Genomic DNA, 15,102 nt, shown 5'->3' on the forward strand with positions numbered 1-15,102 from the left:
ATGACTGAAAGACGTCGGCGATGTCCCCGGTGGCACCCTGAAAGGATCCGGAGCAGAAGTTGTTGAGGGCAGTGGTGACTTTGACAGCGACAGGTAAGAAGATGGTGCTCGGGCCAGCCAGGAGCAGCTCGGCATCAAGGAGGCTGCAGATGTTCACGACTACATGTCGAGTGACTCTGAGCCTCCGTGTTCACTGCTCCTCAGAGAGGTCCAGGAAGCTGAGCCTCGGTCTGTAGACCCTGTGGCGAGGGTAGTGCCATCTGTGACGCATCTCTCTCTGTGGTTGCCCTCCCTCCTGCTGTGCGGTTGGATGTGGAGCTCCACGTGTCAGAGGTGGACGGTGTGGCTGGCATGGCTGGTGATGCTGTTCGTCCTCCGAGGCGGTCATGATTGCAGCTATGTCGGCCCCCATCCGGAAGATGTACGTTTGAGGGGGTCCGCAAGGTAGGTAAATGTGTCTACATACCGAGGTTGAGGTTGCAAGTTTGTGATTTTTTGTGTTAGGAGGATGGTGGTGCAGGCCAAACTTTGTCCAAAGTGACAGAGTGGCCTCCTGCAATGAGTGAGGGTCTCCCCCCACCACACCCGTCAAATGGACCTTTGCAGCTGCCACAGGCTGGTGGCTGCAACACGTCCATTTCAACTGGGAGTGTTTCCCCCAGTACGGGACACACGCTCAGTTGACCTGAAAATCCCACTCCTCCTAAAATATCCTCCAAATCCTAACGACCTGAAGTATCAAATTAATTGCTTTAAGTGGGATGCTGCGGCTTTAATTGCCGGTGGGAGTCCCGCATGCGGGGGCTGTGCGCACATCTAAGCGCATCATTGGGGAACCCGGAAGTGGGCGGGTTGGAGCCGAGCTCCGGACCCGCCCCGGGAATCCCCAATTTTCAGCACCCCCCCCCCCCGCCATGAACGTACCCACTCGGCCATCCGAAAATCGAACCCAAAGAGTCTGCAAAGGGATATAGGCAGGTTAAGTGAGTGGGCAAGAAGGTGGTAGATGCAGTGTAATGTGGGGAAATGTGAGATTATTCACTTTGGTAGGAAGAAGAGAAAAGCAAAATATTTTTTAAATGCTGATAGACGAATAAATGTTGGTGTTCAGAGAGATTTGGGTGTCCTCGTACAAGAAACACAGAAAGTTAGCATACAGGTACAGCAAGCAATTAGGAAGGCAAATGGAAAGTTGGCCTTTATTGCAAGGGGGTTGGAGTACAAGAGTAATGAAGTCTTGCTACAATTGTACAGGGCTTTGGTGAAACCACATCTGGAATACTGAGTAAAGTTTTGGTCTCCTTATCTAAGGAAGGATATACTTGCCTTGGAGGCGGTGCAATGATGGTTCACTAGATTGGTTCCTGGGATGAGCGCGTTGTCCTATGAGGAGAGATTAAGTAAAAGGGTCCTATACTCTCTGGAGTTTAAAAGAATGTGAGTTGATCTCATCAAAACATAAAAGATTCTGAGGGGGCTTTACAAGATAGATGCTGAGAGGTTGTTTCTTCTGGCTGGCGAGTCTCGAACTAGGGGGCATAGTCTCAGGATAAGGGGTCGGCCATTTATGACTGAGATGAGGAGGAATTTCTTCACTCGGAGGGATGTGAATCTTTGGAATTCTCTACTCCAGAGGGCTGTGGATGCTGAGTCATTGAGTATATTCAAGGCTGAGATCGATAGATTTTTGGACTCTAAGGGAATCAAGGGATATGGGGATAAGGCGGGAAAGTGGAGTTGAGGTCGAAGATCAGCCATGATCTTATTGAATGGCAGAGCAGGCTCGAGGGGCTGTATGGCCTACTCCTGCTCCTATTTTTTATGTTCCAATGGGGGGGCAACAGAGAGAGTCAAGGGGGCTAGAGAAAAGGGGGGGGGCCAGAGAGAGAGTCGGGGGGGGGGGGCCAGAGAGAGAGTCGGGGGGGGGGGGGGCCAGAGAGAGAGGCGGGCCAGAGAGAGAGGCGGGGGGGGGGGGGGCAGAGAGAGAGTCGGGGGGGGGGCCAGAGAGAGAAAAGGGGGGGGTGCAGAGAGAGAGCGAGGGACGGAGAGAGAGAGAGCGAGGGACGGAGAGAGAGAGAGCGAGGGACGGAGAGAGAGAGAGAGAGCGAGGGACGGAGAGAGAGAGAGAGAGCGAGGGACGGAGAGAGAGAGAGAGAGAGAGCGAGGGACGGAGAGAGAGAGAGAGAGAGCGAGGGACGGAGAGAGAGAGAGAGAGAGCGAGGGACGGAGAGAGAGAGAGAGAGAGCGAGGGACGGAGAGAGAGAGAGAGAGAGCGAGGGACGGAGAGAGAGAGAGAGAGAGCGAGGGACGGAGAGAGAGAGAGAGAGAGCGAGGGACGGAGAGAGAGAGAGAGAGAGCGAGGGACGGAGAGAGAGAGAGAGAGCGAGGGACGGAGAGAGAGAGAGAGAGAGCGAGGGACGGAGAGAGAGAGAGAGAGAGAGCGAGGGACGGAGAGAGAGAGAGAGAGAGCGAGGGACGGAGAGAGAGAGAGAGAGCGAGGGACGGAGAGAGAGAGAGAGCGAGGGACGGAGAGAGAGAGAGCGAGGGACGGAGAGAGAGAGAGCGAGGGACAGAGAGAGAGAGCGAGGGACAGAGAGAGAGAGAGCGAGGGACAGAGAGAGAGAGCGAGGGACAGAGAGAGAGAGCGAGGGACAGAGAGAGAGAGCGAGGGACAGAGAGAGAGAGCGAGGGACAGAGAGAGAGAGCGAGGGACAGAGAGAGAGAGCGAGGGACAGAGAGAGAGAGAGCGAGGGACAGAGAGAGAGAGAGCGAGGGACAGAGAGAGAGAGAGAGCGAGGGACAGAGAGAGAGAGAGAGCGAGGGACAGAGAGAGAGAGAGCGAGGGACAGAGAGAGAGAGAGCGAGGGACAGAGAGAGAGAGAGCGAGGGACAGAGAGAGAGAGAGCGAGGGACAGAGAGAGAGAGAGAGCGAGGGACAGAGAGAGAGAGAGCGAGGGACAGAGAGAGAGAGAGCGAGGGACAGAGAGAGAGAGAGCGAGGGACAGAGAGAGAGAGAGCGAGGGACAGAGAGGGAGAGAGCGAGGGACAGAGAGAGAGAGAGCGAGGGACAGAGAGAGAGAGAGCGAGGGACAGAGAGAGAGAGAGCGAGGGACAGAGAGAGAGAGAGCGAGGGACAGAGAGAGAGAGAGCGAGGGACAGAGAGAGAGAGAGAGCGAGGGACAGAGAGAGAGAGAGCGAGGGACAGAGAGAGAGAGAGCGAGGGACAGAGAGAGAGAGAGCGAGGGACAGAGAGAGAGAGAGCGAGGGACAGAGAGAGAGAGAGCGAGGGACAGAGAGAGAGAGAGCGAGGGACAGAGAGAGAGAGAGCGAGGGACAGAGAGAGAGAGAGCGAGGGACAGAGAGAGAGAGAGAGCGAGGGACAGAGAGAGAGAGAGAGCGAGGGACAGAAAGAGAGAGAGAGCGAGGGACAGAGAGAGAGAGAGCGAGGGACAGAGAGAGAGAGAGCGAGGGACAGAGAGAGCGAGGGACAGCGCCAGTGAGCCAGGGACTGAGACAGTGAGTGAGGGGGACAGAGACATAAAGAGCAAGGGGATAGTAAAGATCCAGTGAGAGACAGAAAATGAAGAATGGGAGGAAAGAAAGAGAAAGTTTGCACGAGATAGAGCGCAAAAGCAAAAGCACAAGATAGAGAGAGAGAGAGAAAATGAGAAAGCCAATGAGTGAGAATGAGACGGAGCACAAGAGAGCGTGCATGAGAAAGGGAGCCTGAGAGAGAGGGACCACTAGACTTTATAATAGTGTGCGCAAGAGAGAGTATGCACAAGGGAGCACATGCATGCATGGTAGAGAGAGATGATGCAGCAGAGAAAGAGAGGGAACACACTAGAGAAACAGAAGGAATGCATAAGAGAAAGAATGCACAAGATAAATCCAAACAAACGTGCGAGCCAGAGCAGGTGAGATAGAGTACAAGAGAGCGAGAAAGCATGAGAGCAAGAGTAAGTATGGAAGAGAGAGTAAGCGAGTGAAAAAAGTGTGAATGTGAGGAAGAGAACACGGCAATTGAAGAAGAGTGCGAGATTGAAAAATAGAGAGCATGTGCACGTGGTGGGGAAGTGAGAGAGCACGCACCAGGAAGGGGAAGGATAGAGAGTGTGTGAAAGGAGTGGGGAAGAAGAGAGCAAGTGAGGAAGGTGTAAGGAGAAAGCAGGTGGTTGTGAAGAAGAGTGCATGCCGGGGAAAGAGACGGGGAGAGAGAGGCAAGAGAAATAAAGAGAGAGAGAAAACAGATGAGAGGGTACAAGGGTGAGAGAAATGGATAGAAAGAAAGAGAGAAAAAAAGAGATGATTAACCACCCATATAAATTTGCAATGTCCTGCAGCAATCATTTTAAAAGAAATTGGAGAAATCTAAATTATCATGATGCATCGTGTTCTAAATTTACTGTTGCAAAAGCCTCGAAGGAGTCATCAAAATACTGGTTCAAATATACATTGGGCCTCAAACAAGCTAACGTTCTATTTGAAATCCTATTCTTCTGTACAGCCTTTCAAATTACTTGTCATAGCTGAGGCTCTCGGCTGAGATAAGAATCCAGAGAGACTGTAGGGTGTGAACAAGAATAAAATTGGACATGGCAATGAATTTCCTCATGACTTTGTAAGAGCTTTCCTTATATTGGCAGGAAGTGGGAAAGGTCTATCGGTACAGTTTCACATGATTCCCCAGGTGCAAAAAGCTCCCTCACATTCTCAACAGGGATCATCTTACAATTGGTGCGACAGGAAAGGTTGAAAAGTGCGACCACCCATGACCCCAACAGGATGGTACCAGTTTTTTTGACACCTCTAAGGACTCTTACCATCCCCCACTAAAAAGTACCAACAGTAGCTAGGAATCCAACATAGTTGAAATGAGGCTTCAACTTCCAGTACTTTTAGGAGTCAAAACCTTGAATATATATCGAAGCTTCCACCAGCACATTTACTCTTAAATGCTGTCCTGGATTTTTCTTAGCCTTTGGTTATCAAGATGGCATTGAGAGAAAGGGTTTTCAAACCAGCTCTGAAAAAGATAGTTCTTTGTCTCATTATTTGTTAGTTGTTTTATACTATAGGGGTGTGAATACATATGGTGGAGCTGAAGAACTCTACCACGTTAGGTATGTTCAAGGCAGGATGCAAAAGGTCATTTATTTATGAACATGTTGCAGGATAAACAGAAGGTACACAATACAGGAGGTCTGTTCAGCACCAGTGTCTGCAAGGTTTCCTTCCCTTGGGCAAATGGAATCATGCAAATAGAGAAAAAGACTAGATTCCCAGATTTTGACCAGAGGCCACCTTTGGATTGCTTGGTACAATGTATAGAGATAATTCTTCAATTTCATTTACATATAAAATTAATGCAGTGTTATTGTCCATTAAGAACTTGAAGAATTGACTTTAGGTGTTTATTCTATCACTAATCAGTGCATGGTGGGATTGGGTTTCATTTAATTCAACCATGGCAATCAAAGAGGAGGACATTTTTCAGACACTTCTTAGGACTCTTACCTTTCATCCCTAAGAAGAACCAATGCTAGTTAGGAACCCAACCTTCTTCTAATCATGCTTAAAATTCCAGTACTGAGTTAGGAGTTAAAACCTTGAAAATACAGCTAAGTTCCCAACAATACCCATGTACCATTAAATGCTACTGAATTCTGCTGCCCTAGGTATTTTCAAGGCAGGATGCAAAAAAACTAATGCACGCATGGTAAGCTGTGGCACATCTTGGATCCAGTGATCATGAGATTTGAAATTCTCATAAGTATATTTGGAAAAGGGTCACACTAAATTATGGGTCCTTAAAACATCAAACTTCAAGTAACTGCAAAATTAGTTTAAAAAATGACTAGAACTCAGGAGTAACTGCAATCAACATTCATCTGGTAAAGTAAAAGCAGCTAAATTGGCAACAGAAGCCAACTTGATTAAGTAGTGATTTCAAGAATAGTGCAAGGGATGAGCAGAATGCACTTAAAAATACAAAAAAAACTGTTAAGTAAGACAGTTGAGAGAAGTACTAAAACATGTTTAGTAAAACAAATAAACAAACATCAAATTGCACAAAATAATGCCAAGTAAAAGTTTATCTTATATATTATACACCTATACGCACACAAGTAAAGAATAAAGGAAAGCATTGGTCTGCTTAAAACAAATAGTGGGGAACTAAAAATCACGGGAAAGGTAATAGGGGTTACGGGGAGCGGGCAGGAAATTGGACATGAATTTAGATTTGAGGTTAGGATCAGATCAGCCATGATCTTATTGAATGGCGGAGCAGGCTCGAGGGGCCGATTGGCCTACTCCTGCTCCTATTTCTTATGTTCTTATGTTCTTAAAATTGCTAAGCAGCTATTTTACATCGGGAGGATGGAAATTTGCATAAATTAGGATCAGAGTTCTAGAAATAGTTAATGAGGATGTAGGCAGAATGCGTGGAGAACAACAGAAACAGTTACACAAATAAGTTAGATGCTCTAAACGTATATCCACAAGCTTTAAAGAAAGTGGGGATGGATATTAGTGCAGCGTAAATAACAGTCTTAAAAATTCATTAGATACAGGAAAGATAATCAAGAACTGGTAAATAGCAAACATATCTCCATTTTAAAAACAGGTCAAGACACATATCTGAAAATTAAAGACCAGGCAGTTTAACATTAGTCATGGGGACCAGTTTTCAAAATAATTTTAAGGGATCTGTTTGGATACATATGGAGAAGCACAGCTTGATAAAGGGCAGAAAGCATGTATTCAGGAACGGAGGTCATACTTGATTATCATGCTGAAGTTTTTTGAAAACACTTTTGCTGTAGTGGACAAGGGAAATATAGTGGATGTTCTACGCTTAGATTTCCAGAAAGCTTTTGACAAGGTTCTACATTGGAGATTAATGGGTAAGATAAAAAGTCACAGAAAGGGGGCAAAGTGTTGAATAGAAAATCGGCTTAAAACAAAAAACAACAGAAAGCAGCCAAAAATGGAAAGTTTTCAAGCTAGAAAGCAGTTTAATATTGGGGTACCCCATAGGTCAATCTTGAGGCCCCTTTTATTTATTAACCTATATAAGTGACCTGGGTGACAATATTGAAAGCAAAGTCTAAATTTGTAGATTTTAATCAATTCGAAGGCAGAGAAAATAATGAGAAACAATGCAACTAGATTCAGTAACATTGGGATTCTTTTGGAGACTGGTTCAGTTAATGGCAAACACAAATCAATGTAGACTGGTAAAATCATTGACACAAGAACAAAACATCCAAATTGGTATTACAGTATGTGTTGATCACAAATCTTAAAGGTAATCCTTACATGATGAAATACAGACTTGTCTCTGGCACTGCATACAGACATGGAACACAAAGTTCTCATTGCCACAAAAGGAGCATACCACCAAGATATCTGTGAAATGGTGCAAGTACTTGTTGCAGACAACCGTGCCTTGTAATAACCTCCACCTTAAGCCCCCAGCACTTTGAGAAGACACAAGAATAGGCTTTTTACCATTCCGCTGGGAATTTTTGACTTTAACATTCCCTTGACCTTGACAGAATATGTTATCAAGGGGTCTCTCAGCAGGAGTCAAAGGTGAGGAATTCGAATGTTAAGTACCAGAGAGTGCAGGCAACCTCTCTGTACAGGGTAGTATGGTATACAGGCATTTCCAGGTGGCCACTTAAATGGCTTGATAGAGGGGCATGAGGCAGAAGACATCTTAGAGCGTAACACCCAGGAGTCAGGTGTGGTGACGGATCGAAATGCCTGGTCAGAAGAGCCCTCTCAAAACGGCCCTAGGGCTTAGAGTAAATGTAGCCATCCAAGTTGATCCACGGCACTGGCAGCTGGACAAAGGTGTCAGCTGTGGCTCAGTGGTATCACTCTCGCCTCTGAGTCAAAGGGTTGTGGGTTCAAGTCCCACTACTGAGACTTGAGCACAAAATCTAGGCTGATACTCCAGTACAGTACTGAGGGAGTGCTGCACTGTCAGAGGTACCATTTGTCGGATGAGACATTAAACCGAGGCCCTGTCTGCCCTCTCAGGTAGATGTAAAAGATCCCATGGCAATATTATTGAAAAAGAGCAGGGGAGTTTTCCTCAGTGTCCTGGCCAATATTTATCCCTCAACCAACCTCACCAGATTATCTGGTCATTACCACATTGCTGTTTGTAGGGCCTTGCTGTGCATAACTTGGCTGCTACACTTCAAAAGTATTCCATTGGCTGTAAAGCTCTTTGGGACATCCTGAGGTCCTGAAAGGTACTATATAAATGCAAGTTTTTCTTTCTTCAAACAGACTTCAAATATATCCAAGCAGCAAATATTTCTAATGGCATTCAATCCAATCATTCTTGACCCTCATTACTCTTACAGTTAGGGCAAGTCTGTCCATCCAATGCATGCAAATGTCCTACATTCATAAATTTGGTCAATACCATAATCTTGAAACAATTACCATTAAATTCAGTTTGCAAATACAACCTATTATGAAGAAAGGAGAATTGTGCAGATGGGCATTCCTGAAGCACACCCCAACAAAACCTGAGGAATACAGTCAAGGATTCATTAACTTCATCACTCTGTGGAGATGTAAAAAGGAAAGATTGGACAGCAAATTACAATCCAAAAGCCCCGCATCTGGATTTTGTACCTTTGATCCATTCTACTGAGTATCTTCTCCTGACCTGATGCAAGAAAGTTGGTCAGCAAACTAGCCCCCTGGCAATAATAGGTGAGATCCCTAATGAGATGGATATAATCAAAAATTGTCCAGTCTGAGCTATATGGTACTGGTCACAGCAGGCAACATGGGCAGACTGAGTATGTCTGATCTAAACAGATTTTTCCATGATCTTACTTTTAAAAAAATATTAGCGCTAAGGTTTCAGTTATCATCAAGTCGTTTTTAATCTCCTCGACATAGACTGGGTCTTAAAGTGGGGACAACCGATATACATAAGGGAATTTAATAGAGTGCTTGAAAAATCTTTTCTTCAACAGCAGGTGATGGGACCTATAAGGAGAAAGCCAATATTGGATTTGCTGAGATTTTGACTGAGAAAGGAGCAATAAGTCAGTTGAAGAAAGGAAACATTTCCGGTCCAGTGATCATAAAGTTGTTAATTTTAAGATGGAAATTAGGACTGACAAGATAAAAATTACTATGAAATTGAATTTTTGGTAAACAGACTTTGATGGGATGAAACGTGTTATGAAAGGAGTAAAACAGGAATAACTATTTTAAAAGGAAGGATTTGGAGGGAAAATGGGAGGTCGTTTATCCCAGAAATATGTCATGGACCAAATAGGAGAGTAAAACTGATATGGCTGAAAAAGGAAGTCACAGAAGGCATTAGTGAAAAAAATATGACATATAAATTTTAAACAGGGAAGGAACCGGAGAGGGAGAACTATAAAATTAAAGAGGTAAGATGCAAAGAGGAAACATGGCAGGAATATAGATGAAAATTTAAAGGGACAATTGTAAAGTGTTCTTTGCATACATTCAGGAGTAAGAGAAAGGTACAAAAGAACACTGGACCATTGACCAGTGGCAATGAAGAGATGGTGTATGAAGAAGGAACAGTGACAGAATTACTAAATCATCAGTTTGTGAAAGGCACGGAAGATGCCCGAGTTCACAGACGGAGAGAGCAGACTGGAAACCTTTAGTTTTCATAGCACAAAGGTTTTGGAAGCAGACTGTTAACAAGGCTTCAGGCTCTGACAATTTTCATCCAAGTGTGCTGGTGAAGTTGGCTGAAGAGATTGAAGGTCATTGGAATTAGGTAAAGTCCCTATTGTTTGGAAAGTAGTAAATGTAACCCCCATCTTTAAAAAGGGAGCAAGTAATGCACCATCAAATTACAGACCTGTGAGCCTTAATTGAATTGTGTGAAAAGTGTTTGGGATTTTGATAAGGGATAGCATAAGAAATCATTTGGTAGGACAGAGTCTGATTAGAGATAGCCAACATTGGCTCACAACTGGCAGGTCATGGCTGATTAATTTACTAGATTTCTTTGAGATGGTTACAGATATGGTGAATAATGATGATGATAACTACCTGGATTTCAGACACTGCTCACAGAACAGACTGACTCACAAGGTGCGTGCCCATGGGATAGATAAAATAACAGACTGGGTTGATGCATATCTGAAGGATAGATAACAAAGGGTGGTGGTATGTGGGGAGGTGTTGGAGCAGAAACTGGTTGCCAATGGTGTCCTACAGAGGTCAGTATTGAGGACATTGCTTAGAACTTTTATAAATGATTTAGACAATGGAATAAGTTTGCAGATGACTCCAAATTGGGTGAGTGGCTAATGATGCTACCATATGAGTGATAATCCAGAGGGAGCTGGAAAGGCTGGGTTAATGAGAGGTGGCAGATGGAGTTGAATATGGATAGGGTAAAGTCAGAGCATTAGGTAGTGGAAGTGAGTCTGTGGACTACATATTAAATGGCAATATATTTGTGAAAGTGATCTTGGTGTTTTGATGAATTGGTTGTTAAAACTAAAGCAAAATACTGCAGATGCTAGAAATCTGATTTACTAGATTGTTAAAACTGTTGGTTCAATGTTGACAGGTGGTGAAGAAAGCAAATAAAATGCCGGATGTATAGGTGAGGATGAGACATATAAGCTTAAGGAGATGATGTTGACATTGTATCAGACCTTGGTGAGGTCACAGGGGAGTATTGTGTTTAGTTTTGGTCTCTATTATAGCAAGATGTAGAATTATTACAAGAAGTCCAGAGGAGGGCTAGGGTACTAATTAAGATGGTTGAGTTATGAGGAATGCTTCCTCAAGAAGGATGAAGGGGACGACTTGGTAGAAGTTTAAGATTTTCACAGGTATGGGGAATTTGGATCCAGAGAAGTTATTCTGTCAGGCACAGGATTCAAAGACTAGAGGACACAATTTAAAGTTAAAAGGTTAAAAAATAAATTTCTATACAAGTAAATGGGTGATAGAATTATGGAATAGATTACCAGCTAACCTAATGAAACAGAAAGTTATAACAATTTTTAAAAAGCACTTTATACATTTCTATTCAGAAACAACATACAGGGTTACTAGTTCTAGAATCACAGTAAGAAAACTAATGGATATCTTGGAAGGATAAGCTAGATGGAGCTGTGGTCTTCTCCTGCCCAAAACATTATTATGTTACTATAATTTTTCCCTCTCCTGACAGCAGTGGCTTTTAGAAGGACATAATTTGAGCAGCAGCCCTATGGTACCTTGCCCAAGCGCCATTCCTCATGTGTGAGACTAGACAGTGAGTGTCAGAAACCTAATTTATCATGGAACCACACAGCTGAACCACTATCTTCATGCAACAGTCCACACACACACACATATATATAATCCAGCAAGTCTTGTTCAATAGTTGGGACCAGGAACATTGGCTGATTTTTCCCCTCTCCAGCCCAAGGGCAATGAGGTTAAAGGCAGCACCCTAAGTTTTGTCCCAGCTGAGATCAGCTAGCTTAGCAGGAATCAAACCTGCAACCTCCCAGTCTTAGTGATCCTGTAGTTTGTGCTGGGAAGGAGATCTGGCACTAGGTTTTCAAATTTCATTGAGTCCCTTGTTGGGAACAAAAAATGATCACTGTTCTTTACTAGATAACAAGCATCTCAATGGGAGCTCGTCCTTAATACAAGCCCTACAAGTTATCCCCAACCAAGGATGATTCTCCCAGGACAATTGTAGAATTTGATGGTCAGCTCATTAATTCTACAAATATATTGCATAAATAGATTTATTGTAAATATCACAAATTTTCACTTGATACCCTCCCAACGGTGATAAACATCTATTTAGCACCAATGTCTGCAAGGTTTCCTTCCCAGGGACAGGAGTCAATTTGGTATTATTTGCCAGATGAAATCAGGTTCTTAGATTTCAACCATGACTATCCTCTGGATTTTAGATTGCTTTATAGTATGTATAGGACAAGTCCTTTGGTTAGAATTACATAGAAAACTTAGTAAATTCAACCTTTCACATCAGTAGATTCCTGCACTGAAGGACTTTCAGTATCAACAGGAGGTATCATCCCAGTTTATAGCAAGTCTTCACTCGTAAAAAGTGAAAGCAAATGCAATTGTAGGCATGGGGTTGATTTCTGCAAAACAAGAAGGATAAGAGTTCCTATTTGTACTTTGTGTTACAAAATTGTAAACCTGTTTATAAACAATGTATTTACAATTTTACTGCATGTTACAGACAAGGGAAATCTCCATTCCAGAAGTTCATGTTTGAATGTCAGAAACAGAAGTGTGAAATATACCAGTTTTCTCATATCCAGGGCTGTAAGTCCAAATAGGAAACATGACTAAAGGCCAAACTATTGGAATCATAAATTACCCAAATTCTGTTTATTTTTGGTGCTGTTGTGAACAGTTAGCAAACCCTAGTTGTTCTGGAATGTTGACCTACAAGATGAAGCAAGAAGAATTTTGCAGTGTTATAATCCTTCATGAGGCATTATAAGGGATCAAAGCCTCTATCTGGATGGATCTCCAAATTCTACCTCGTGGAACCTTTGGAAGCAATGTGTACGAGGAAAAGAAAATATTTGCTAATGCACTAGACATAAAGAAAAACCTCAAATGGTGGAAATCTAAATAAAAAAACACAGAAAATGACCTAAAAACCTACTTTAAAAAAAAATCTTTTTAGATGCGAAGTAACTTCATTTTGGGTTCAATAACCCATTCGCCAATATGTTTCCTACATTAATCTTTTTTATATTTTCTATATAAATACACATGGGGGTAATTAAAACAAGAATGAGAAAGCATTTACTCACAAAAAAATGTTATAGAGTGGCCTCCCCTTCCATGCCTTTGAAACCTGTCTGCCTAATCAGAAAACACCTGTTTTGAGTTCCTGCCCAAAAAAGGTCATTCTGAAGGTCAGCACCAACAGTTCTCATTACCAATACCAACATAGACTCATAGAAAGGTTACAGCACGAAAAGAGGCCATTTGGCCCATCGAGTCCGCGCCGGCTCTAAGCAAGAGCATTCCAGCTAGTCCCACTCCCCCGCCCTTTCCCCGTGACCCTGCAATTTTTTTCCTTTCAAGTACTTATCCAGTTCCCTTTTGAAGGCCATGATTGAAGCTTCCTCCACCACCCCCTTGGGCAGTGCATTCCAGATCCTAACCACTCGCTGTGTAAAAAAGTTTTTCCTCATGTCACCTTTGGTTCTTTTGCCAATCACCTTAAATCTATGTCCTCTGGTTCTTGACACCTCTGCCAATGGGAACAGTTTCTCTCTATCTACTCTGTCTAGACCCTTCATGATTTTGAATACCTCTATCAAAACTTCTCGCAACCGTCTCTGTTCCAAGGAGTACAATCCCAGCTTCTCCAGTCTATCCACGTAACTAAAGTCCCTCATCCCTTGGAATCATTCTAGTAAATCTCTCCTGCACTCTCTCTAAGGCCTTCACATCTTTCCTGAAGTGTGGTGCCCAGAACTGGACACAATATTCCAGTTATAGCCGAACCAGTGTTTTATAAAAGTTCATCATGACTTCCATACTTTTGTATCTATGCCTATATTTATAAAACCCAAGATCCCGAATGCTTTTTTAACCGCTTTCTCAACCTGCCCTGCCACCTTCAACGATCTCTGCACATATACCCCCAGATCTCTCTCTTCCTGTACCCCTTTTAGAGTTGTGCTGTCCAGTTTATCACTTTGCATGTTTCTGCATCGAATTTCATCTGCCACACGTCCGCCTATGCCACCAGTCTGTCTATATCCTCTTGAAGTCTATCACTATCCTCCTCACTGTTTACTGCCCTTCCAAGTTTTGTGTCATCTGCAAATTTTGAAACTTTGCCCTGTGCACCCAAGTCCAAGTCATTAATATATATCAAGAAAAGCAGTGGTCCCAGCACTGACCCCCGGGGAACACCACTGTACACCTCCCTCCAGTCTGAAAAACAACCGTTCACCGCTTCTCTCTGTTTCCTGTCCCATATCCAATTCTGTATCCATGTTGTTACTGCCCCCCTTATTCCCTGGGTTGCAATCTTGATGATAAGCTTACCGTACAGCACTTTGAAAGTCCATATACACATCAACTGCATTGCCCTTATCTACCCTCTCTGTTACCTCATCAAAAAACTCTATCAAGTTAGTTAAACATGATTTGCCTTTTACAAATCCATGCTGGCTTTCCCTCATCAATCCACCCTCATCCAAGTGACTGTTAATTCTGTCCCGGATTATCGTTTCTAAAAGTTTCCCCACCACTGAGGTTAAACTGACTGGCCTATAGTTGCTGGATTTATCCTTACATCCTTTTTTGAACAGTGAGACTTTAAAAAAAAAACTCCACATTTTAAAACAATATCAGAAAATGGCCAACGTGTTCAAACGACAAGTGTCACCCATACTGAAAAGTTAGTGAAGTGTGACCAAACTGCGCAAAAGCAACAACTTCTGTAAGGTCAACTCCTGTTTCTCTCTCCACAGATGCTGCCTGACCTGCTGAGTACTACCACCATTTTCTGTTTTATATTTCTAACTTCTTTCCTTATCTCACCCCACCCCCCAAAAAAAAGAAAACGGTTGAGATAGCGTGTGTTTATTTTACACACCTGAGGGCGAGCATTAGATGAGTAGCTCAGAGAGTGGGCGTGGCCAGGGGCAGCAGCCGGCTCTCACTCTCACTCACTAACTTTTCACTTGTCACACAGGACGTTGCGAAGGCGGAAGTTGCCCTGGCCGAGCGAGTGCAGTAAGTTTGAGTCTCTCTGATTCTGAGGCATTTTCTTTTTTTTTTGTGAACGAAAAGAGTTTGCGGCTTGTTGTGCCCCACGTGAGAGCGCCGTGCTGACGGTAAGCCGTGCAGACGCGGGGCGGGTACCTTGTGTGATTGAGTGTGGCCGCGGACACGGTCAGCAGCGTTCCCCCTGAATCTCTCAAACATTGCCCCCTTTCCAAATTACATCACCTTCGTTCAGCTGGTGGTGCATAGGACAACTTTAATTGTGCGTGAGATACAAATAAAAGCTGTGGTCTCCTGTCACTGTGCCGATCTAACCTTTGAGCACAGGCC

The 15,102-nt window shown here is 43.9% G+C and overlaps 1 protein-coding gene across 4 annotated transcripts in view; it reads left to right on the forward strand.

Annotated features, from left to right (window-relative positions):
* Positions 1-15,102, forward strand: part of mgmt (O-6-methylguanine-DNA methyltransferase) — a 372,467-nt gene that overhangs the window by 99,216 nt on the left and 258,149 nt on the right. The window contains exon 1 of one of the 4 annotated variants that reach the window (XM_068002375.1): positions 14,737-14,781. The exons of 2 other annotated variants lie outside the window; for them this stretch is intronic. The gene's annotated coding sequence lies outside the window, so the exon portion shown is untranslated. One more of the 4 variants, XM_068002374.1, reaches the window with a different exon arrangement.

This window comes from Heptranchias perlo, chromosome 21 (assembly GCF_035084215.1).
Source record: "Heptranchias perlo isolate sHepPer1 chromosome 21, sHepPer1.hap1, whole genome shotgun sequence".
NCBI classification, from domain to species: Eukaryota; Metazoa; Chordata; class Chondrichthyes; order Hexanchiformes; family Hexanchidae; genus Heptranchias; species Heptranchias perlo.